The sequence below is a fragment of the Scyliorhinus torazame genome, chromosome 10 (genome assembly GCF_047496885.1).
Source record: "Scyliorhinus torazame isolate Kashiwa2021f chromosome 10, sScyTor2.1, whole genome shotgun sequence".
NCBI classification, from domain to species: Eukaryota; Metazoa; Chordata; class Chondrichthyes; order Carcharhiniformes; family Scyliorhinidae; genus Scyliorhinus; species Scyliorhinus torazame.
In genome coordinates, this window is record NC_092716.1 from 106,128,897 (window position 1) to 106,151,775 (window position 22,879).

Here is a 22,879-nt window from a genome sequence, read left to right on the forward strand (position 1 = left end):
TTACATCTGTACATACATCTGCACATACACCAGGGACTACAGACAGATGTAACAGCCACAGCATCACTAGAGGGCAGCATCAGAGACGGGTATAAAGGGTCCAGCCCAAGGGAGGATCCGCCTATTTCAGACGCACAGGGCTAGTGAGCAGCAGCAGACAGTGACAGCTCAGCATAGGCAGTTTACCTTAGCTTCACTGGTCATACCTCTTGACTGTATTATATCTAGTTATGGAAACAGAACGAACCCTTGAATAAAGTATTTGTGTTAACTGGAAGTCTACAATCTTTATTCAGACTTAGAGAATAACATAGTGGCTACCAGGGCAGGTCAAAGGCCAGGAATCCTACGGCGAGTAACTCACCTCCTGACCCCTCAAAGCCTGTCTACCGTCTACAAGGCACAAGTCAGGAGTGCAATGGAATACTCCTCGCTTGCCTAAATGAGTGCAGCCCCAACAGCAATCAAGAAGCTTGAGGGGTTGGTTTAGCACAGTGGGCTAAACAGCTGGCATGTAATGCAGAACAAGGCCAGCAGCGCAGGTTCAATTCCCGCACCGGCCTCCCCGAACAGCTGGTGGAATGTGGCGACTAGGGGCTTTTCACAGTAACTTCATTGAAGCCTACTTGTGACAGTAAGTGATTATTATTAGTATTATTATTAAGAAGCTTGACACCATCCAGGACAAAGCAGCCCATTTGATTGTTCCCACTTCCTCATTCAAACCCTCCACCAATGACAAACAGTGGTAGCCGTGTGTACTATCTACAAGATGCACTGCAGTCATTCACCAAGGTTCCTCAGACAGCACCTTCCAAACTCCGACCATTACCATCTAGATTGTCAAGAGCAGCAGGTACCTAGGAACCCCGGCACCTGGAGGTTCCCCTCCAAGTCACTCACCACCCTGACTTGGAAATATATTGTTGGTCCTTCACTGTCACTGGGGCAACATCCCAGAACTCCTCCCTAACTGCACTGTAGGTGTACCTACACCTCAAGAACTGCAGCAGTTCAAGAAGGAACTCACCACCATCTTCTGAAGGGCAACTAGGGATGGGCAATAAATGCTGGCCGAACCAGCGACGCCCTCATCCCATAAATTAATTGTAAAAAACTGTACCTAAGCTTGTTTGACAGCAAAATCATGGGGATAGTGGTTCCTGTGGGTGGGAGACACATCTTCCAGTCAGGTACAGGTCCATTTTCGCCACAACGTATTCAGCACAATGAAGGGCAGTACAATATGTTGAAGAGGCCCAGTGTAGGACACAGCTGGAAGATCAGGTGACACAGGACAAAGCAGCAGAATCATGGCTGCCATTGGACTGGTCGGAGCGGTGAGAGCCAATCCCTGACTTGCATGGTGTGAGGGAACGAATTGGACTGAAAGGCCAAAGCCTGCCAGACTCAGTTGGCGGTGCTCCCACCTGAGTCAGCAGGTTATGGGTTCAAATCCCACTCCAGGGTCTCGGGCACAATCCTAAACTGCCACCTGAGTGTTATACTGAGGGAATGCTGCAGTGTTGGAGATGAGACTTTGAGCCCAGGCCATGTCTGTGCACTCAGGTGGATCTCAAAGGTTCCAAGGTGCTATTTTGAAAAGAGCTGGGGAATTAATCGCAGCTTCCTGCAAATACGTATCAATCAATACCACTGAAAACTACAATTCAAAAGTACTTCATTGGTGATGAAGTGCTTTGGGACATTGAGATTGTGAAAGATGCTATAATAAAGGCAGGTTTTCGATATAAATTGCTGCGGGGTATATTTTCACAACCCCATTTCTCACATTTGAATGGAGACAGTGAGCTTTGCTGTGCAAGTGCGAGTGTGTGTGAGCGTGACCACCCTTCAGTGGAGGGACCTTCAGCTTTGGGTTCAAGTTCCGCTTTGGTGCCTCCCACACTGCACCTCCGTGCTCGCCCTTCCTCCCTCTCCAAACAGGCTGCCAGAATTCTTTCGCATATGGGGACCTGGGCAGAAATGCTGACGGGTGACTTGTGAGGCTAGAGCAGTGTCTGGGCTGAGTTTGAGCTGTCTTGGAAAGAGCCAAGGTGAGGAGAAAGGAAAGCGTTGATACTGAGAGCGCCAAGGAGACGCTGAGACAGAAATTGAAGTCGGTCCTTTGATGGATTAGTTTAACAGCACTGTTTGAGGCCCAATTGAGTTCCAAGGCAGGGAATTAGTCGCAGTGCCTGCATATGAATCAATTATGCAAATAAGATACCACCAAACAACAGGAATATCTTCAACAGTTTGTGCCCCACACGTGTGACATGCTGCAAGCTCGTCAGATAATGCATCATCTGAGCGGGCTCCCCACACACATTCACTTTGAGATTGTCTGCCTGAGGTTCATTGACCTTCCTGAGGCGGGGGTTGAAGAACTGTTCTGGGGAGCCCAAGAGTCGCCAGAGAACCTTCTGTTCAAAGGAATGGCTCCTCACTGCTGGCTGGGTCAGGGCTTTGATCAATTCCTGTTAATACCTGTAAGTAACTGTGGTTCGAACTGCAGAATTATTGGGTTTTGGGGATAGGGTGGAAGTGAGGGCTTAAGTGGGTCGGTGCAGACTCGATGGGCCGTCCGGCCTCTCTCTGCACTGTACGTTCTGTGGCGCACAAAGACTCCGTGAGACAAATAGAGTGAAGTTGATGAGGCTTTATTAAGCGTGTCTGTTCCCCAGCAGCCCGATAGTAAACTGGCCTGTGGGGGAAGGCACCGGCTTCTTATACTTCGCCTTCAGGGCGGAGTATGAGGTCAACGGCCAACCAGGACCCGGGATCTGTCAGCCAATGACATTAGGGCTTCCAGTCCCACATGACCCCCAATACATACTACCACACGTTCTATGTTCGAATACTGATCACACAGGTCAGACTCTCAACCAACCCCACAACATATGCAACCCAGGACTATCTGCTCAGTGGAAAGAGACCATAAGACCATAAGATATAGAAGCAGGATTAGGCCATTTGGCCCAAGGAGTCTGCTCCGCCATTCGATCATGGATGATATGTTTCTCATCCCCATTCTTTTTTTTCCATAAATTTAGAGTACCCAATTCATTTTTTTCCAATTATGGGCAATTTAGTGTGGCCAATCCACCTATCCTGCACATCTTTGGGTTGTGGGGGCGAAACCCACGCAAACACGGGGAGAATGTGCAAACTCCACACACGGACAGTGACCCAGAGCCGGGATCGAACCTGGGACCTCGGCGCCGAGAGGCAGCGGGGCTAACCCACTGCGCCACCGTGCTGCCCTTTTCATCCCCATTCTCCTGCCTTCTCCCCATAACCACTGATCCCCTTATTATTTTTTAAAAACTCTTTTTATTGGCTTTTCTCGTATTTATAAACAGTTACTGTGTATATACATTATATTTTTCTTTCCCGCGCTAAGTTACTTTATTTTACAAAGGTTTGTTTTGTCCTTCATTTAACTAACTCTAAGTACATTTTGTTGCCCTCTGGGTCAGTCTATGATGCCCCCCCCCCCCCCCCCCCCCGCCCCTTCCTCCCTCCCATTGGCATCAGCACCCTTCCTCTTCTCTTGTGGTTTCCCCACCTTCCTTCCGCGCCCCCCCCCCCCTCGGGTTGCGCAGTCCTTTGGTTCTCCATCTATCTTTTTCACCCCCCTTGTTTACTCCTCGTTGCTCGCCTCAAACAGGTTTTGGAACAGGCCGACGAACTGCCCCCAAGTATCCAGGAAGCCTTCCTCTGACCCTCGGATGGCGTATCATTTTGGTTATCCCGAAGTGTTGTCTGAGCTGGGTCCATGTTCTCAGCGTGGCCACTACCACTGGGCTTGTTGTGTATCTTGTTGAGGGGGATGGGAGTGCTGATGTGGCCAGGGCCCGGAGGGTCGTTCCTTTACAGGATGCCTCCTCCATTTGTACCCAATCTGTGTCGGGTTCTTGTACCCATCCCCTCACTCTTTCTGCCGTTGCTGCCCAGAGGTAGTATTGGAGGTTTGGTAAGGCAAAGCCCCCTTTGATTTTCCTTCTTTGCAGTGTCGGTTTGGGAATTCTCGGGTTCTTGCCCCCCCATACAAAAGCTATGATTAGACTGTCTACATTTTGGAAAAAGGCCTTGGGGATGAAGATCGGGATGGATCTAAACAGGAAGAGGAACCTTGACAATACGTTCATCTTGATCATCTGCACTCTCCCCGCCAGGGAGAGTGAGAGTGAGTCCCACCGTTGAAGGTCTTTTCTTACTTCCTCCACCAGGCTGGTCAGGTTCCACTTGTGGATCTGTGTCCAGTCTCTGGCTATTTGGATCCCCAGGTAACGGAATCTGTTCTGGGCCATTTTAAACGGGAGCCCCTTCAGCTCTGCCCCTCCCCCTTTTGGGTTCACTCCCTGGGGAGGGTCATTATCACATTCAGCAGTCGCCTGACATTCGCTGTGAGCTGCCTACCCTTGACAAAGCCGGTTTGGTCCTCTCCGACCACCTCTGGTACACAGCCCTCCAGCCTTTTGGCCAGGACCTTTGCGAGTATTTTCGCATCCACGTTCAGCAGTGAAATGGGTCTGTAAGATCCACATTCCGTCAGGTCTTTATCTTTTTTGGGTATCAGTGAGATTGTGGCTAGCGTGAGGGGTAGGGACCCCCCTGCCAGTGAGTCCGCGAACATGTCCCTTAGGTGTGGAGCCAGGACTGGTGCGAATTGTTTGTAGAAGTCTGCTGGGAACCCGTCGGGTCCCGGTGCCTTCCCCGCCTGCATGGAGCTGATGCTCTCCATGATTTCTCCCAGGTCTATTGGTGCTTCCAGCTCCCCTTGTCTGTCCTCCCCCACCACTGGTAGTTCCAGTCTGTCTCGGAACCACTTCATTCCTGCATCCCCATTGGGGGGCTTGGAGGTGTACAGTCTCCGGTAGAAGGTCTCAAATGCCCGATTGACCTCCTTTGGTTCTGTTACCAGTCTGCCTTTGCTATCCTTAACCTGCGTTATTTCCCTCGTGGCTGCCTGCTTTCTCAGCTGTTGAGCCAATAGGCAGCCAACCTTGTCTCCGTGTTCATAGAAGGTCCCCCGTGTCTGGTGGAGTTGGTGTACTGCTTTCCTAGTGGATAGCAGGGAAAAGTCCATTTGCAGCTTTTCCCTCTCTGCCAGCACCTTGATCCCCTTATTAATTAAGAACCTAAGAATGCATTTTGGAAGGTCTAATGCAGGTAGGGAATATACAGTGAATGGTAGAACCCTCAAGAGTATTGAAAGTCAAAGAGATCTAGGAGTACAGGTCCACAGGTCATTGAAAGGGGCAACACAGGTGGAGAAGGTAGTCAAGAAGGCATACGGCATGCTTGCCTTCATTGGCCGGGGCATTGAGTATAAGAATTGGCAAGTCATGTTGCAGCTGTATAGAACCTTAGTTAGGCCACACTTGGAGTATAGTGTTCAATTCTGGTCGCCACACTACCAGAAGGATGTGGAGGCTTTAGAGAGGATGCAGAAGAGATTTACCAGAATGTTGCCTGGTATGGAGGGCATTAGCTATGAGGAGCGGTTGAATAAATTCGGTTTGTTCTCACTGGAACGAAGGAGGTTGAGGGGAGACCTGATAGAGGTCTACAAAATTATGAGGGGCATAGACAGAGTGGATAGTCAGAGGCTTTTCCCCAGGGTAGAGGGGTCAATTACTAGGGGGCATAGGTTTAAGATGAGAGGGGCAAGGTTTAGAGTAGATGTACGAGGCAAGTTTTTTACGCAGAGGGTAGTGGGTGCCTGGAACTCGCTACCGGAGGAGGTGGTGGAAGCAGGGACGATAGTGACATTTAAGGGGCATCTTGACAAATACATGAATAGGATGGGAATAGAGGGATACGGAACAGGGAGTGTAGAAGATTGTAGTTTAGTCGGGCAGCATGGTCGGCACGGGCTTGGAGGGCCGAAGGGCCTGTTCCTGTGCTGTACATTTCTTTGTTCTTTGTTATCTCTGTCTTAAAGACACACAGTGATTTGGACTCCACAGCCTTCCGCATCGATGTGTCCCACAGATTCACAAATCATCTGGCTGAAGTAATTCGTCCTCATCTCAGTTTTAAAGGATCGTCCTTCAGTCTGAGGCTGTGACCTCGGGTTCTAGTCTCTCCTACTCGTGGAAACATCTTCTCCACAACTACTCTATCTAGGACTCTCAGATCTTTCATTTATATAGCACCGTTCTCAACCTCAAGATATCCCAAAGCTCTTTCCGGCCAATGAAAACACTTTTGAAGTATAATGACATTTGCAATGCAGGAAATGTGGCTTTCAATGTTCACACAGCAAGATCCCGCACACAACAATGTGATAAACAACCAGACCCTCTGTATTTGGTGCTGCAGATGGAGGGATAAATATTGGCCAGGGCATAGGGGAGAATTCTCCTCTATTCCTCGGAATGTCCACCTGACGGGAACAGAATTGTTGGTTACATGGCGGCCATTTTCTGCCCATCAAAGGCCCAAATATACAGCAATGTAATAAATGGCCAAGTGATCTGCTTTTAATAGTATTTTTTTGAAGATAAATGTTGGACTCCAGGGAGAAGACAGACCCCAGTGCACTATAGGCTGCCTAAAAGGCACTACGATGGTCAATTGGGATACCTCATCCCAACCACAACTATCATACACCACAAATTGAATTCAGTAACTCAGTCTGAGGCTCACTTGGTGTGCTTTCAGTATATTAAGTGAGGTTTATTCCAAATGCCGGCTTATGAACACAGGTTAACGTCCCGCGCAAAATTGTGGAGAAAAATTCAAATTGCTGTGGAATAGTAGGCTCTTGGATGAGGTACTGAAAGGGTGCCAGCACCTGTGGAATTAATTGCTATCCTCAGACAAAGGGTGGGAAAATATTTCTGCAGGAGGCACTGTGCTGTCAGATGTGCCGTGACTCTGCGCATCTCTCCCTCAACAAACCTTCCGCTGCTTCCCTTCTCTTGACTTACCTATTTGTATTCTGGGGATGGGCTATCAATCAATATTCATTTTTAGCCCACTGACTTCTACAACTACTTTGACTACACTTCCTCACACCCTGCTTCCCTGTATGAACTTGATTCTGTTCGTCCAGTTTATCCGTTTCTGCTACATCTGTTCAAACAAAATAACCTTTTACTCCAGTGCTTCCAAAATGTCTTCCTTCTTCCTCAACTGAGGATTCCGCTCCATCAGGGTTGACAGGGTGCTTGACTGAATCTGTTTTATTTCCCAAACATTTGCTCTCAACCTTTACCCTCCCTGTCAGAACAATGATAGGGTTACGCTTGGCTTGTCCTCACCTTCTGCCCCACCAGCCTCTGTATTCAACAGATCATCTTCTACCATTTCCGCCATCTCCTTTATGGTGCCATCCCCAACCCCATCTCCCTCTCTCTTCCTCTGTCAGCCTTCTGAAGGGATCATTCCCTCCAAGACACCCTCAACACCTCTGCCTCTTCCCACGGGACTTCCCCATGCAAGCACAGGAGATGCAACACCTAATAATCTAATAATCTTTATTAGTGTCACAAGTAGGCTTGCATTAATACGGCAATGAGGTTACTGTGAAAATCCCCGAGTCGCCACACTCCGGTGCCTGTTCGGCTACACTGAGGGATAATTCAGAATGTCCAATTCATCTAACAGCACGTCTTTCGGGACTTGTGGGAGGAAACCGGCGCAGACACGGGGAGAACGTGCAGACTCCGCAAAGACAGTGACCCAAGCCGGGAATCGAACCCGGGTCCCTGATGCTGTGAGGCAACTGTGCTAACCACTGCGCTAATGTGCCACCTGCCCTTTTCCCTCCTGCCTTCTCACCGTTCAAGACCCCAGATGCACTTTCCAGGCGAACCATGATTTTGTGTACTTTTTAAAATTTACTCCATTGCATTTGCTGCTTCTGATGTGCTTTCCTCTACACCGCGAGACCAAATGCAGACTGGCAATGACTCTGCTTTTTGGTTTGTACACGTCCTCTAGATCCATCTTATTTCTTCATTTGTCCCGTTGCCATCTCCTTTAGCCTTGCACCAATATCACTTTTATCATTTCATCTCGCCAGCCTTCCACCGTCGTGGAGATTGTTTTTTTGCTCTGTCCTTCCCCCACTCCCCACCCGTACCTTTCCCTGCCTTGGTATTTGCGTTCGACCTGCCACATCTCTAACTTCTTCCAGGTCACAGGCCTGAAACCTCGGGCAAAACTCTCTGTTATCGGCGCAAAGTCCGCCGATCGGCGCAAAAAACTGCGCAAATCCGACTTGCTTCACGTCGGAAAAATGGGTCAAAGGTCTCCGGCCCGAAATGGGCTAGCACCGACGTGACGGGATCCGCACTTGCGCACGTGGTTTACGCCATGCAGCGTCATACACGCCGCACGGCGTGACGGCTCACAAAGCCGCGCTGCTCCCCCCCCACCCGACCGGAACACCCGACTGGAACACCCGACTGGATGGCTGACCACCGCTCAGCCCCGAGGTTCAGGTCACGGGAAGTGGAGGCGCTCCTGGACGCAGTGGAGCAGAGGAGGGAGGCCCTGTATCCCGGGCACGGCCGCAGAGTTGCCCCACGCCACAGCCGGCGTCTGTGGAGGGAGGTGGCAGAGGCCGTCACCGCTGTGGCCCTGACACCACGGACAGGCACCCAGTGCCACAAGAAGGTGAACGACCTCGTCAGAGCAGGCAGGGTGAGCCTCCCCATATCCCCATATCCCCCCTCCCCCATACCCCCCTCATCCCCCCTCCCCCATACCCCCCTCCCCCATATCCCCCCTCCCCCATATCCCCCCTCCCCCATATGCCCCCTCCCCATATCCCCCCCTCCCCCATATCCCCCCTCCCCCATATTTCCCCTCCCCATATCCCCCCACCCCCATATCCCCCTCCCCATATCCCCCTCCCCCATATCCCCCTCCCCATATCCCCCCTCCCCCATATCCCGCCTCCCCCATATCCCCCCTCCCCCATATCCCCCCCTCCCCCATATCCCCCATATCCCCAAGTGAATCCAGCCCTAACCTTAACCTCTACAATGCACGCGCAACCGATGGCGTGCATTCATATACCTGCCTAACAGTGTTGCCTTTTACCCCTGCCACCACCCCCACCCACCCCACCCCCCCCCCCCCGCCACAGGAGAAGCACGCACACAACAATAGGGAGCATGTGAGGACTGGAGGAGGCCCCACTGATGAGAGGCCACTGACCGAACTCGAGGAAAGGGCCCTGGAACTGGTTGGCGGACCTGAGGACCGGGAGGTTGCTGATGCAGAGGTCGGGGGCGTACTAGCAAGTGAGCCACCGACAGCCCGTCCCCATATCCCCCCTCCCCTATATCCCCCCTCCCCTATATCCCCCTCCCCCATATCACCTGATCACTGCCTGCGTGTCTAACCATGCATGCTTCATTGTGTATCGCAGGAGCAAACGTCGAGGCACCCATCCCCGCAGATGCAGACCGCCCGCAGGATGCCCCTCGGAGGCCACGGGAGACGGAGAGACCCGGACCCTCCGGCATGCGACGCCCGCAGGATGCCCCTCGGAGGCCACGGGAGACGGAGAGACCCGGACCCTCCGGCATGCGATGCCCGCAGGATGCCCCTCGGAGGCCACGGGAGACGGAGAGACCCGGACCCTCCGGCATGCGACGCCCGCAGGATGCCCCTCGCACTCCACGGGAGACGGAGAGACCCGGACCCTCCAGCATGCGATGCCCGCAGGATGCCCCTCGCACACCACGGGAGACGGAGAGACCTGGAGCAACAGGGAGACGACACCCCCGTCACGTGCGGGAGCGACGAGGCAGGCGTGTGCCACCCAGCGACGAGGGGGGCAGCCACAGGCCCCCGTCACATCCGAGCCAGGACACCACTACCCAGGACACCCCTACCCGGGACAGCACTGCCCAGAGCACCCCTACCCGGGACAGCACTACCCAGGAAGACGAAATACCGGACAGGGACTCAGAGTGGATGGGTGGAGACGAACCCCCACCCCAAAGTGCCATGGACTCAGAGTGGGACGAAGAGCACGACACAACGCCACTGCTGTCACCAACACCCTCCACCATCGCAGAAACACTCACCTCGGTTGGGCACTTTAGTGATGAGGCGTCTGGTACACTCACTTGTGCGCACAACACAGCCGTCCCGGTACAGCAGTTGGAGGTAGGAGCAGCAGAGGGGCCGGGCGGTCGGAGGGCAGCCCAGCCCAAGCGAACATCTGCCGCCCAGATGGATCCCGGGTTCCTGGAGTTTCCACACCCACACATAGATCAGATGCAACCACCGACCCGGAGACGAGCGAAGAGGGTGACGGGCGGCTTGCGGCGGCTGCAGTCGCAGGTGGAGGAGTCCACCCGCGTCCAGGAGCTGGAAGTGGTGCCGGTCATGCGTGCCACCCATGCCAACACCGCACGGGTGGCGTCCGCGGTGGAGGCAATGGGTGCGACGGTGTCAGACATGGGGAACGGTTTGCGAGGCCTGGGGCTTTCCGTGCAGGCGGTGTCTGTGGCCCAGGACATGGCTGCCCTCTCACAGGAGGCCATGAGCCAGTGCCAGCGCCAGATGGCAGAGGCGCTCAGCGCCATGGCCCAGTCAGCAGTCCATAGCCCAGTCTCTGCAGGCCATGGCTGAGGGCATCGGCGCCAGTGGCCATGTGCGAGCCGGCGTTCCACAGTCACAGACAGGGTTTGCCAACCCCCTGGGCTCCATGGCTACAAACCTGCAGACCCCTGTCGATACCAGCACGGGCCTCCAGGACTGGCAGCGCCAGATGTCGGGGGGGCGTCGGATGGCCAGTCCGTTCGCATCCCCCACCCATGTAGAGGCCTGGGGGCCATCGGGCACACCGAGGGAGGAGGAGGTGGTGTCACGGCTCCCCCTGTAGGGGAGGTCCCGGAACACCGCGACACCTCGGACTCCCCCACTTCCGTCCCAGGTGCATCGGGTGGGCAACGGGCAGGACAGGCTGGCAGCTCGCCATCCCAGTCGCCCGGGCCGCAGCCTGGCCCATCTAGGCCAGGACGCCCCAGGAAACGGCCGCCAAAGGGATCCAGTGTCAGAGGGCAGGAATCACAGGAGTCCACCTCCAGTTCTGCTGTACCGTCTGGGGAACCACGTAGACGTAGTCAAAGAACCCGTAAGGCCAAACAATTAGACACTGAGTAAGTTGGCACGGGTGCAGGGCACAGATGAGTTTTAGGGGCTAGGGCACGTGCATGAACTCGTTTGGTTATTAAAGTCAATGTTACACCTACAGAAGCTGCCTTTGTGCTCTGTCCAAAGCGTGCGGGGGTGTCATGTACGTTGAGCGCAAGTGTGTGTGTGAGAGGTGGTCTTACCTCAGCCCCAGGTGAGTCTGCCCCCTTCCCCCTGGGTTGCCATCAACATCCCCCCGGGCAGAGGACGGGACCGTGCGCTGCAGTGTCACAGCTGCATGCAGGGATGGTCCGGGTGGATGGTGGTACTGTGGCTATGGGTCAGACATAGTCCAACGATGTGGAGCCAGGAGCTCACCGCAGGGCGGGTTGTCATCATCCTCCATGGACTGCAATAGACACGCGTCCACCCGCAACTGTGTGAGCCCGGCCGTTGTGCCGCAGGTGGATCGGCAATGGGGGGGGGGTTGGTGGTGTGCATGCGGGTGGGGTGGGTGGGGTTGGGGAGGGGGGTGAGGGTGCTGGGTGGGTGGATGGGTGGGGGGTGTGGGTGGTCGGCTGTTGCCATGGTGTGCGGTCTGTGGCCATACTACCCGATTCCCACGCCCATCTAGTCAATGAAGTGGGCGGCTATCAGTCTGTCCCGTGCCCGCTGGGCCAGCCGGTAACGGTGGACAGCCACCCGCCTGTGTCTAGCCCGTCTGCCCTGACCATTGCCCCCATCCCCCTCATCTGGGGAGGACTGCGCCTCTTCCTGCTGCTCCTCCACTCCGCCCTCCTCTGCCTGCGGCACATCGGCCCCTCTGCTGGGCTATGTTGTGCAGGACGCAGCACACCACAATGATGCGGCCAACCCTATCTGGCCGATACTGCAGGCCGCCCCCAGAGAGGTCCAGACACCTGAAACGCATCTTCAGCACGCCAAAGCACCTCTCTATCACTCCCCTTGTCGCTACATGGGCATCATTGTAGCGGTTCTCCGCCTCATTGCGTGGCCTCCGTACAGGCGTCATCAGTCACGATCGCAATGGGTAGCCCCTGTCGCCCAGCAACCAGCCCCTCAGCCGGGGATGGCGTCTCTCGTACATGCCGGGGATGGATGATGGCGACAACACGTATGAGTCGTATACACTGCCCGGGTAACGGGTGCAGACGTGCAGGATCATCATGCGGTGGTCGCAGACCACCTGTATGTTCATCGAATAGGTCCCCTTCCTATTGGTGAACAGGGCCCTGTTATCTGCAGGTGGCCGCACGGCGACGTGCATCCCATCGATCGCGCCCTGGACCATGGGGAACCCGGCCACGGCAGAGAAGCCCACGGCCCGGGCATCTTGGCTGGCCCGGTCCACAGGGAAGCAGATGTAGCGGTGCGCCATGGCATATAGGGCATCTGTCACTGCCCGGATGCACCGATGCACCGATGTCTGCGATATGCCGGACAGGTCCCCACTCGGTGCCTGGAATGACCCCGTTGCATAAAAGTTCAGGGCAACCGTAACCTTGATGGACACGGGGAGAGGGTGTCCCCCGCCAGTGCCACGCGGTGACAGGTGTGCCAGCAGGTGGCAGATGTGTGCCACGGTTTCCCGCCTCATCCGGAGTCTCCTCCTGCATTCCCGGTCCGTGAGGTCCTGGTATGACTGCCGGGGCCGGTACACACGGGGCGCCCTCGGGTGCCTCCGTTGCCGTGGGGCCGCGACGTCCTCCTCCCCCTCCTGTCGGTCAGGTGTCCCTCCAGCCTGGGCGGCTGCCGCCTGCCCCTGTGCGGCAGGCTGCGCCGCCTCTCTAGCACGCTCCTCCTCCTCCTCCTCATCCAGGGCAACATGGTCATTAGCGGCTGCCGCCACGGCGGCCAACATCGCTGGATGATCGGAAAACATGACGGCCTGGTTGGGGGGGGGGGGGGAACGACGACATGTCATCATTGCCCATATCCCCTCCTTTCCCCCAGCCAGGTGGCATGGACCGCATGGGTCCAACTGTTGGAGGCTGGCACCTGGCCAGGTGGACCAACTCACTTGCCCCCCCATCCCCCTCCCCGGCACGGGCCCATCCCCCTCCCCGGCACGGCCCCTCCCCCATCCCCCTCCCCGGCACGGACCCCCCCATCCTCCTCCCCGGCACGGACCTCCCCAACCTCCTCCCCGGCACGAACCCCCCAGCGCCCTCCCCGGCACGGACCCCCCCCCCCCATCCCCCTCCCTGGCACAGGACCCCCCCATCCCCCTCCCCGGCACGGACCCCCCATCCTCCTCCCAGGCACGGACCCCCCCAACCACCTCCCCGGCACGGACCCCCATCCCCCTCCCCGGCACGGACCCCAACCTCCTCCCCGGCACGGACCCCCCATCCCCCTCCCCATCACGGACCCAACCTCCTCCCCGGCACGGACCCCCCCATCCTCCTCCCCGGCACGGACCCCCCTCCCGGCACTCCCCCGGAGCCCAGCCCACTCTAACCACCCCCCCCGCTGCACACACACACACAACCCGAGACACACCTCTCCCCACACATTCAGACTGCGGCCACGCCATTGCCTGCCCAGCGGCCAACCCCCCAGGCCGTCACTCACCTCCACGCTGGTCGGCGTGAACCTGGAGCACAGGTTCACGCCGATGAAAAGGAGGTTTGATTTACGTCGACGTGAACGGTCATCACATCGACGGGACTTCGGCCCATCCGGAAGGGACAATATCGGCAGGCCGAAAATCGGCTGCCTTGCGCAGACCCGTGCCATTCTCCGAATGGAATGGAACGGAAGCGAATGGAACAAAAATATGGAACAACCAAGATCAAATTAGATGCTGGAACAGGCTCGAGAAGCTGAATGGTCTTCTCCTGTTCTTATATTCCTAAGAGCAGAAGAGGGGGGCTAATTAAAGAACTCTGTCAAAGAGCTGGCAAATTCATGATAGGCCAAAAGGCCTCATGCTGCGCTTTAAGATTCTATAAGTTTATATTGTTCCTAGGATTCCTTCACCATCTTGATTGTTAGTATTGGAATTCTGTAAGAATGAAGTTCATGCTTTTGTTTGTAAGTGAGAGCGGCTGTTATGAATTAGTGGGGGGTAGGGGATATTGTGGGTGAGGGGCAGCATGCACAATGCAATAGGTGGCATCTCTCTGCTATTTTACAAGCAGCGGGTTGACGTTGCGTGGCCTGTCCACCAGTCGGCCAATTGTGGCCTTGCCCACCACTGCTAGGATTTAACTGGTGGTGGATGAATGTCACACCAAGTGGCTAAGCTGGCAGGTTTCCCTGTTTGAGCTGGGGCTGGGGCGTGGGGGGGAGGGGGGGGGGGGGGGGGGGGAGGGGGGGGCAACCCCTCCTTAATTGGCCCCATGAGTCCATCAGAGGCTTCCTGGGTTCCTATCCTGGCCTCACAAATCCCACACACCTCTTAAAACCCACCGGCCATCACTACCCACACCCCCCCAACCCCACCCAACCACCAAGGTTGGTGATACATTCTGACACTTGCAAATTTCCAATCCAGTGCTGAACGTTTTCTCACGCTCCGAGTGCAGTACCTGTGGTGGCCACTGCTCCTGGTGGTGCTGCTGGTACTGGGAGGGCTGCCTCCCTCTGATTGGCTGGCAGCTCTCTGAGGCAGGACCTGGAGGGATGGAAGTGGAAGAGGTGAAAATGCCAGCGGGATACCTGGACGGAAGCTCCACACCAACCTTTTAATCTGGGAGAGCGGCAACCACGCGTCCCGTAAAATTCGGACCATTAGGCCAGATGACCAAAAGCTAGTTCAAAGGGGTAGGTTTCAAGTGCCGCCAGAAAGGTCGGAAGAGATGAAGAGAAGCAAAGAGATTTAGGGAAGGAATTCCAAAGCTTCGGGTTTTAGCAGCTGAAAGTGTGTTGGCCAATGGTGGAACGGTGAAAATCAGGAATGCGTGTTGGAGAAGCGCCATTACCATTGAAGGGTTGGGGGCCATTGAGCTCTGATTTGGACTGACAAATCAACACCAAATGCACAATGAAACATCTCCAAAACCAAATCAGATGAAGCTTGACCAGACCCCATGAGAGCCGAGTTAGCTGAGCCAATGCCTGAACAGAACTCAGCCAGCCTCTGTCTAACAGTGTAACATTGCAAAGAAGCACTCCAGCGGCATGGCAGCACAGTGGTTAGCACTTTTGCTTCACAGCACCAGGGTCCCAGGTTTGATTCCCGTCTTGGGTCACTGTCTGTGCGGAGTCTTCATGTTCTCCCCGTGTCTGCGTGGGTTTCCTCCGGGTACTCCGGTTTCCTCCCACAGTCCAAAGATGTGCAGGTTAGGTGGATTGGCCATGCTAAATTGCCCTTAGTGGCCAGGAAAGGTTAGGTAGGGTTACTGGGTTGTGGGGATAGGGTGTAGGTGTTGGCTTAGGTAGGGTGCCCTTTCCAAGCGCTGGTGCAGACTCGATGGGCCGATTGTACTCCTCCTGCACTGTAAATTCTATGAACATGAGTGCACTGTCCCTTTAAAAGAAAGCCCCAGATGGAATACGTTGTGTGGTATTCTGCAGCTGTAATTAAAGAGCTTCAGTTCCCAGCACCGATTAACGTCTGCAGTGCTGTCACGCCAATCGCCCAACGCTTGTGGCTTGCCCTTTTCCGCTACGACGCCAAGTTCAGGCATCCCAGCCCCCATCCCACTGTGCCACGAAGCCTGGCACAGGGCAGTTGTTTTGATGTGCCACATCTATCAAGTGTCCACATTAGGAGGCATTCTCTACGCATGACATGCTCGGGCTGCATGACTGGCTCTCAGTCAAGCAGATACAGCACCAACCTGATTGAGTGGGTAGTAAGAAAGCCAAAGGAAGGGGATTAGACCTGCACCTTCTGGGAACATTCCAGGTCTGGTTTGAAAATGAAACCGAGCCCAGGGTGTGAGCAGCACAGCAGCCGACAGATTAACACTTTCAGAACCAGTCTCTGATTTACAGTTGTCTTCGAAACTCACCCACTGGAATGCTACCTTTTCCAGGGACTGCACCTTGAGACATGACCTGTGATGGTGAGAGGCGTGCTGGCAGCACTATAACGTCTAGTTGGATCACACCAGCCAGGCAAGTCAAAAGGCCAGAGCCAAATGAGATGCAAGGCCAGTACAGTGGTCTTTCTGGATTGCACTTGCTGTGGGTTTGTGAGTCGGGCTAATGAGCAGTCCACCAGGTAAAAACTCCAGAGCCAAGTATGTTACTGATCTGCAAATCCCTACAGTGCAGAAGGAGGCCATTTGGCCCATCGGGTCTGCACTGGCCCTCTGAAAGAGCACCCTAACTAGGCCCACTCCCACGCCCTATCCTCATAACCCCAACTAACCTACACATCTTTGGACACGAGGGGGCAATTTTCAGCATGGCCAATCCACCTAACCTGCACATCTTTGGACTGAGGGAGGAAACCAGAGCACCCGGAGGAAACCCAGGAAAACACGGGGAAGAAGGTTCAAACTCCACTCACCCAAGGTCAGAATCGAACCCGGGTCCCTGGCGCTGTGAGGCTGCAGTGCTAACCACTGTACCAGCATGGCACCCAACAATATCATATTCGATTGTGGAGAATGACAGTCTGCTTGTATGGAAGCCACAATGATAATCTGCCAAGAGTCAGATAGCTGGACAGACAACACTGTGTGAAAAGGCTTGTCTCAGCATGTGGTACAGGGAATTCTACCAACAGAGTTAAAATGATGAAAGGGCTTTACGTTCTCACTTGTCAGGGGGAGGGGGGGAGGGTGGGAGATGCTGTTGGAAGGAGATGGGGGTCCAAAAACAATTGTCACAACTATAAGCAATTGACTAATAAATCTAACTGGAATTCAGGACAAACATCTTTGCCCAGGGAGTGATGAAAATGTGGAACTAACTGTCACGTAGAGGGTGGAGACGTATCGCGTAGATGCATTTCACAGGAGCACAGAATCTCTGCAGTGCAGAAGGAAACCATTCAGCCCATCAAATCTACACTGCCTCTCTGAAAGGGCATTCTGCCTTATCTCACATCTTTTCCCTCCAACCTTGCACATTGTTTCTTTTGAATAACCCGATCGAACCTGCCTCCACCACCCTCTCAGGCAGCTCATTCCAGACTCCAGCAACTCTCCAAATGAAAAAAACCTTTCCTCACATCACTTTTCCCCTTTTGCCCATTATTTTGAATCTATGCTCTCCAATTCTTGATACTCTCTTGAGTGTATCTCAATAGTTTCTCACTATTTACACGGTCTAATACCCCTCAGGGTCTTGAATACCTCTATATACCTCTTGAATACCGTGTGGGGGGTGGGGGTGGGGGCACAGTAGCAAAGTGGTTAGCACAGTTGCTTCACTGCTCCAGGGTCCCAGGTTCAATTCCCAGCTTGGGTCACTGTCTGTGTGGAGGTTGCACTTTCTCCCCGTGTGTGCGTGGGTTTCCTCCGGGTGCTCCGGTTTCCTCCCACAGTCCAAAGATGTGCAGGTTAGGTGAATTGGCCATGCTAAATTGCCCTTAGTGTTCAAAAAGGTTGGGTGGGGTTACTGGGTTACAGGGATAGGGTGGAGGTGTGGGCTGAGGTAAGGTGGTCTTTCCAAGGGCCGGTACCGTGCTAACCACTGTGCTACTGGGCCCACCCCTAGCTGCCCTTGAGAAGGTTGAGGTAGATACACACACAGTGCTGATAGGGAGGTGAATGAATGGCAATATATTGCCAAGTCAGGGTGGTGAGTGGCTTATAGATGTTAGCGGTCACAGGTTAGGAAGATGCTGTTTCAGGTACCTTGGCGAGTTGCTGTAGCGCACCTTGTAGATGGTACACACGGCTGCCACTGTTCATTGGTGGTAGTGGGAGTAAATGTTTGTAGATGGGGTATCAATCAAGCGGGCTGCTTTGTCCTTGATGGTGCTGAGCTTCTTGAGTGTTCTAAGAGCTGCACTCATCCAGGCAAGTGAAGAATATTCCATTTCACTCCTAACTTGAGGCTTGTAGCTGGTGGACAGGCTTTGGTGAGTCAGTTATTCGCCACAGAATTCCCAGCCCTTGACCTGCCCTTGTAGCCACAGTATTCGTATGGCTGGTCAAATTCAGTTTCTCGTCAATAGTAACCCTAGGATGTTGAATTTTGGGATTTCCACAATGAAAATGTAATTGAATGTCCAGGGCAGATAGTACATAAGGATGAAAGGAATAGAACGGTATGTTGATAGGGTAAGATGAAGGTAGGAGGAGGCTCCTGTGAAACAAAAAAAACCGACAGGCCTAATGGCCTGGTTCTGTGCTGCACATTTCATGTCATAACTTGTAACTAACTGAAATGATACCACAAACTGCATTAACAACAGAGGCCTGTGTCACTCTTGCAGATGTTGAGTATATTCAAGACAGAGGGATAGATTTTTGGGAACTGTCATGCCTGATGAAGCCATGTTCTATTTATAACTTCAACCATGGACAGTGTTCCTCTGGGAGCTTCTGAAACTGTCTTTTACATTTTAAAATGGACACCGATGATTAGCTAAGATGGCTGCCAAAAGCCACCGGACCTTTGATTATTCAACATCGACTCTCCCAAACCTCTGGAAAGTGCTAACTGAATCAACCTGGATAGGGACCGTCCCCTGGAATGGATATACCAAGGTGAATGTTATCCGTGGAATTCATAGCTGTCCTTGTATGAAGTCCATCTGAAATAGAGGATCGTTAGATCCCGAGACCTCTCATCTTCAAATTCAATGCTTCACTAAAGAGCTGAAGAGACCAGTTATCTACACAATAACTGCGAAAAAACACTATTTCCCCCCCTATTATGTAGTGATATCCTTGGACTTCTCAAACCATTCTGGTGAGACATTACCAGCATTGGTCATGTGACTGAAACCGGCTGGAGATTACAAGTTTTGATCTACAGGCTCAGAAAAGATATGGCCAGGCTGCAGAAGGACATCATAAGCAACAAAATTAAAAATGTCATCTTTTCCTTTTGTGAGTCAGGAGGCTGTAAAGATTTTTTGAGACGACCTCCCAGCATGATTCCAAAACTCCAAGTCCATTGGTGAAGAAATTTGACCTCCTGATATGAAAGTCACAAGTGCTTACTTTCATGAACTGCTGAACATGTATCTCTTCGGGGGAATCCTACAACATTCTAGATATCTGACTTCAGCTATTTTGGATCCATTGGAACTACAATTCAAGAGTGGAAAAAGCATCCTCTTTACTGGTCCTTCACTGACTGATCTCCTTCAACAAGACAAACACATAGAAGCATAGAATTTACAGTGCAGAAGGAGACTATTTAGCCCACTGGCCTTGGAAAGAGCACCCTACCTAGCCCACACCCCCACCCGATCCCTGTAACCCAACCCAACCTTTTTGCCTAAGGGCAATTTAGCATGGCAATCCACATAACCTGCACATTTTTGGACTGTGGGAGGAAACCGGAGCACCCGGAGGAAACCCACGCAGACCCGGGAAGAAAGTGCAGACTCCGCACAGACAATGACCCAAGCCGGGAATCGAACCTGGGACCCTGGAGCTGTGAAGCAACTGTGCTAACCACTGTGCTGCCGTGTTCCCCATAGAAGTGCATTATCATCTTTAACTGTATCCTTTCCAAGTGCGTGATTTGTGATTGACATAGGGCGGGGTTTTCTGCTCCGCCCACTCCGTGGCATGTATTGTGGTGCCGGAGAAGGCTCACCCTTGGCTGCCGACGAGATCTTCTGGTCCCTTGGGTGTCTACGGTTATTTGTGTGGTTTGCCCGTTCTGCTGACAGAGAACCCACCACTGGGAGGAGGGGTGTGGGGGGGGGGTTATTCGGCGGGACCAGAAGATCCCGCCAAAGGAAAGGGCTGGAAAATTCCAACCACAGCGTTTAGACTTTTTCACGGTGAGTGCGTGAATAACTAAGCATCTATATTTTTAAACCTGTGACAGCCTGCTGCTGCCTTTTCTAATTGAACCACATGCTGAAGGAGGCTGAGAAATGCACTCCTTTCCAAAACAAGCACACGGATTGTGGACACAAAGTGAAGGGAATTGAGGGTTTCCATTTATTTCTCCTCCTCTGTCCATAAGGGAATCAAGAGCGTTTCAGGATGTGAGAGTAATGCGGACTGGTGGAATTGAGGTCAAAGATCAGCAATGATCTTGCTGAATGGCGAAACAGGCTTGAAGGGCCCAGTGGCCTACTCCAGCTCTGATTCTGTATATTCTTCTGTTCTGCATGCTGAACCAGCAGGATGGGATTCCAGGTGGCTCTGATATGTTGGGCACAACGTACATCCAATGTGATACAGTCACCCGGCAACGTTACATCCATGGCTATTTACAAAGAACAAACAAAGAACAAAGAAATGTACAGCACAGGAACAGGCCCTTCGGCCCTCCAAGCCCGTGCCGACCATGCTGCCCGACTAAACTACAATCTTCTACACTTCCTGGGTCCGTATCCCTCTATTCCCATCCTATTCATGTATTTGTCAAGATGCCCCTTAAATGTCACTATTTACTCTTCTCCCAAATCTCTGAATCTGTCTCCGACTCAGAAGTGTCATTCTATTCATGCAGGGCTTCTCCCGGATCCTTCCTTCCCACTCGGACTTGTCCCTTCTTATAACGGCAATCTTCCGCACTTGTCATTCCACTCTCTTCACTCTTCATCTAATTATTCCACTCAACAGTCATCAACCTCCTTCCGATTGCCTATCCCTGATTGCCACAATCTTCCCTTCTTCCCAAGTGCACTGGCAAACCCATTACGCCCCACTAGAACCTTGAAGGGACAAGCCAACTCGTGCTCTTGTTCCAGAGGAATCACTGACACCCTCTCAGTCTCTGATGGCCATATGGTTCAAGTAGCAGCTTTTGACCCCTGACCTGGTACCAGCTAGTGAGTCATTACCTAAGGCATGACAATTGATCACGGAGCCTCCCTGGGGCTCGGACAATGGAGGAATTGATCAAAGTTTCCACAATTGGTAGCCATTCAGCAGCCCCAAGTTGAGGCGAGTGTGCGAACAGTAGGTGAGCACAGCAGCGGACAAGGGTATGATACCCTCATGATTGGTAAGCATGCCCACAACTAATGTCACAGCTCAGCATGAATTATAGAAAGGAAAGAAAGAACCTGCATTTATATAGCACTTTTCACAATCCCAGAAAGCCAAACGTGACTCACTCCAATTCTTATTGTATCTCCATTTGTTGTGCTGGAAAGGGAGGATTCTCCGTTACAGATGATGGCGTGACATTAATACAACTACCAGTAAGGCTGGTGCTGGCCATACCACCCCTGTGGTATTTGTTACTAACTCCACATTTCACATTCAAAATTAATTTTTTGAACCAAAACAGGAGGTTTTGTTTATGAAGACTCGAAGGAAGGAGTGGGCTTGGAAGCCTGACCAAATTGACATGTTCAACAGCGCACTGTGGGCTGGATTCTCTGAACCCTGACGCCGAAATCGTGTCCGGTGCCGGGGCGGAGAATCCAGTTTTACGCACGGAATCAGGAACGGCGCCGGTTCGCCGATTCTCCGGGGCCCGAAAAGCGGCGTACTCAGCGTCACAAATCCCCTACCTGCAGCCATCGCGGAGGCCCACCCCGCTATTCTGCACCCCTGACCGGCCAAAGTCCTGCCGCCATGGTCGGGGGCTGGCCGATCGGAGGGCCGGGGGGGCTCAATACGTGACAGGGCCTTTATTGTGCGGGCACTCCGGGCGGGCGCGTGGCCGATCGGGGGCACTATTTGTGAGGTCCAGCTCCGGGGTCTGAGTCCGCCATAGAGCAGGGCGCGGCCGCTGGAGGCCGCCAGTGTGGGCATGCACGGCCTCCGACCCGGAAATGCGGGGACCCATATCTGCAGCTAAAGCTAGGCCCATGCCGGGTCCCTGCAAGCCCCCTGCAGGGTTATGAATATTGGGCCTTTTCGCGCAAGATTTTTTTGGCATGAAAGGCCTCAGTTTTGACGACGGCGTGGGTGACATAGTCCCAAAAACAGAGAATCCAGTCCTGTGTTTGCCCGGAGGTTGCAGGGCCCACTGAGGCCAGGCCTCAAATTAAAAAGACCACTGCCTCTGTAACAATTTGTCCTCACAGCAAAAGTGAGGACACAAACTGAACAGGCTCCTCCGTATTATGGAAACCTGACCACGACCCTGCCTCTCCCTCCCCAATTCCATATCTTCAGGCAACATGGCCATAAACTGCTCAGTGTTAGGAATGCAGTGTCTGTGACCTCCACCTCACAGTACAGAGTTCTCCAATAGGAAACCATCTGTCATTAATGTTCTGTGGTTTCAACAGCATGATTGAAAACAGGAAGCAAAATAGTCAGCATATTATCCAACATCCTGCTTTTCCTCACTTCAAAGGTCTAATGCACAGTTTTGTTTTGTGAGGGAGGGGGCGATGGAGCAGGAGTGCTGGGGGTGGGGTGTTGGGTGTTGTGGGGAGAGGGGTGGAGCTGGCGTGATGGGGGTGTTGGTGGGATGTTGGGGAGGCAGTGGAGCTGGCGTGATGGGGGTGGGGGTGCGATGTTGGGATGGGCGGTGGAGCAGGAGTGCTGGGGGTGGGATATTGGAGGGAGTGGAGCAGGAGTGCTGCGGGTGGCATGTTGGGGGGGTGGTGGAGCAGGAGTGATGGGGTGGGGGTGGGATGTTGGGGAGGCGGTGGAGTTGGCGTGATGGGGTGGGGGTGCGATGTTGGGATGGGTGGTGGAGCAGGAGTGCTGGGGGTGGGAGTGGGGTGTTGGGGGGTGGT